A 3,371-nucleotide genomic window follows, 5' to 3' on the forward strand; every position below is an offset into this window, starting at 1 on the left:
TTAGTATCTATTTACTTTAAATAAATTTAAAATTTAAGTGTAACGTTATGTGAATATAAGATATTGCAGATGGCAAGCTTCATTTCATATATCGCACGCCCTTAGCATACTCTGCAGTCATATCGATATGACATTGATATAATGTGTGAGGACTAGGTAATACAATTTTATGTTCATTGGAATTGTTAAATGTGGTTATGTAACATTTATTATTCTTAGTAAGTTTCTTACATAAATTTTTTGTTAGCAGTTTATATGAATGTCATACACAGCGAATGTGTACGCTCATATTTGCCTCACTAGAGTACAAGTATGGCTTGTTCGCACTCCCATGATCTGTTTTCAAATCATGGAGTGGCACTTGCCGAACCGTGTATTACGGTTGTTTAGTTTGAGGCAGCTGATCCCTCGTCCAACTCAGACAGGATACGACCCCAATGGTCATTATTTGGATCTGCACGAATGTGACCAGCGCGAGAGTCATCAAACCAACCGATGCACTAAGTACGAGCGTACACTCTAGAGGTGGCAACGACGACTGGACCATGTCGTCCACATACTTAGGGAGCTTCCACTCCCTAATTGTACACCTCTACAGGCAAATGATGGATACAATGACTAGTACCAGTCACCATTCGTTGCGTAAGCAGAATTGTCAGTATGCACATGACAGTGATGAGTGAACAAATTACTTAACAGAGGTTTTTTCAGTAACTTAATAATACGTTCAAAACATTTTGCCGTAAGAGCATATGATGGGGAACATCCACTTATCTGACTATGTCCTGACATGTCCGACTAGACCGATTGTAGAGGCGTGTATGTAGTTTGTGACTGATTAAACTCGTCAGTCAATTCACAGGCCTCCCCCTGCCAACGTGGAGGGTGCTGAATCAGATGATGATGCTGCAATTGATGAGCAGGCGTCACATATAGGAGACGTCGTGCTAGACCTTGCCGGAGCCGTGGGGGGATCATGTTCGGGTTGAGGGGGGGCACTCACCCAACCTTCCCAATGGACTCAAGTTGATTGGAGAGCATCGACACAGGAGTTCTGTCATGACCTACTCATTTTCCACATTTTTTTTATAATAATAATATCAACGTCATACATCCCAACTCAACAGGTCACCATCCACCTAGACTCGTGGGTACCAGGAATTTAACCGAATATATATCAGAAGCCTAAGCAGCAGAAAGCATATAATCATATACATCTCACCATAACATGCATTACAATACACCAGAGTCACTATACCACTGTATTTCTTTCTATATACATCTCAAAAAACATATCTAGGGACATTTTTCACAAAATCTAACTGTCCCTACAAAACTTACCCTTCGCAGAGGGCAGATAAACAACACTAGCTCAGCGGGGCTTTTCCCGCTCTCCTATATGGGGCTCCTGAAAAGTTTATAAGATTTAGGGGTGAGACACCTCTCAGTAAGGGAAATAAACTAATACTAGTATGTGGCAACATGAGTATTCTGTATTCTACATATACCATACGTAACATATTTTATCACTGTTTGGTCGAATCTGAGAAAACATATATACATGTCAAATCATGGCAGAACATATTGCATTTTCATAATCATATCTCATCTCATAAAATAATAATAACATAAAAACCATCCTGGTAGGTTAGCTGGCTGTTGTCATGTATTACCCTCACATGACTTGGTTGTGTGGCCCAAAGGCGAGACCTGACAATGGTTGGCCGACCACTGTCAAGTCAAATAGTAGTCTGTAGGTCCGATGGGTCTGCCATACCTGGTTCGTACACCAAGGGCGATCACAGCACACTTCTTTAATAACCACATCGACCATCCAATCTCACACCACTCCGTACAGCAGCGTTAACACAAATATCATGATCACGAAGACCATGGACACATAGCAACGGTACCATGCAAGTGCTAGCCTAGACCAAGTCAACCAGATTCTGATATCATATAACATATTCTAAACGGTGACACATAGATATCTTATAACATAAATTTTCACATCAATCATATCATTTTGAATATATACATGTATCATGAAAATCATCGGCCCGTACGTCGGTATTACACATTTTATCATAACTCGGTCCGTACGCTAGCAAATCATAGCATAGCCCGTACGCTGGCAAATCATATAAAATCTCGGCACGTACGCCGATTTTCCATCATAAAAATTCATATCATCCACATTCCCAGAAAACAGTATTTCACAACATTTTTTACTCATGCCACACAAATGGATTTTTGCATATACAACATACGATCATTTTCACAGTATTTTGCAAATATAAATCATACATATATAAATATATTTATTTTTCCTGAAACCAGATGCTATATATACATATACATGCATTTTCTCAAAAAAAAAACTAGTTTAGTTTATCCCTTTACCTGATTCCTGCAAAGCCCATAAGAAAATCTTCCCTGCACCAGCAGGGTTCCCAACTCAACAACCCTGGAAACAAAAATTCTTAGTATTAAACTTCAATATTTCTACGTACATAACACTTCTTATAACTATCGTTAAGCCAAATTCGGCTTAAAAAGTCTTACCTCAACTTAGGGATGATTTCCAACTTCGTTTTCCCAGCGATCCGCTCTAGTAAACTCGTAGAGAACTTTGCCAGGAGAGTCGTGGTAATTTCAAATCTTCGATCCGGTGAGAAAAGAGCCCAAAATCGAAGAGAGAGAGAGAGAGAGAGAGAGAGAGAGAGAGGAGAGATAGTTTCTTTAGAAAGTTAAAATCCGGATTTCCATATTTATAGAACAGGGGATTTTGTCGACGAGCCACGTCATTTGTCGACGAATCCTTCAGTAATTTCATCGATGAAATTCAATCCTCGTCGACGAAATTCAGTCTTCTTCGATGAATTTTCTTAAGCCTTTGTCAACAAATACAGGGGATTCGTCGAAGAAGCCCTGATGATCCCCTTTTTGTTTTCCCTTCCAAAATCCAATGTCGTCGACGAACGCTAAGTCGACTGCTTCCTTCTGTTTCTTGTTTCCATTTCCCATCCTCTATATCATTTAAATTCCCTTTTAAATTCGGGTTGTTACAAGTTCCACCAGCACAAACCTCCACCCGACATGCCATATGGGGCTTCTTCTTTCCATATGCCATATGGGGGGGAATCAACATCAATACGAGGCGTCCAACAATACACCATACCAACCGATGGCACCGCAGTCCACAAAGAGCGACCCACCCCTAATGTATCGAGAACAACAACAAGACCACCAATTCCAGAGCTCATCACCGATCTCATTCGATCTTTTCGTTGATAGGAGGTCAGAGAATGTTGGAATGCAGCAACATATAACCAATAGCAAAAGTTAACGAGGATGCAGATGGGGCAGAT

The sequence above is a fragment of the Malania oleifera genome, chromosome 10 (genome assembly GCF_029873635.1).
Source record: "Malania oleifera isolate guangnan ecotype guangnan chromosome 10, ASM2987363v1, whole genome shotgun sequence".
In the NCBI taxonomy this organism is placed as follows: domain Eukaryota; kingdom Viridiplantae; phylum Streptophyta; class Magnoliopsida; order Santalales; family Ximeniaceae; genus Malania; species Malania oleifera.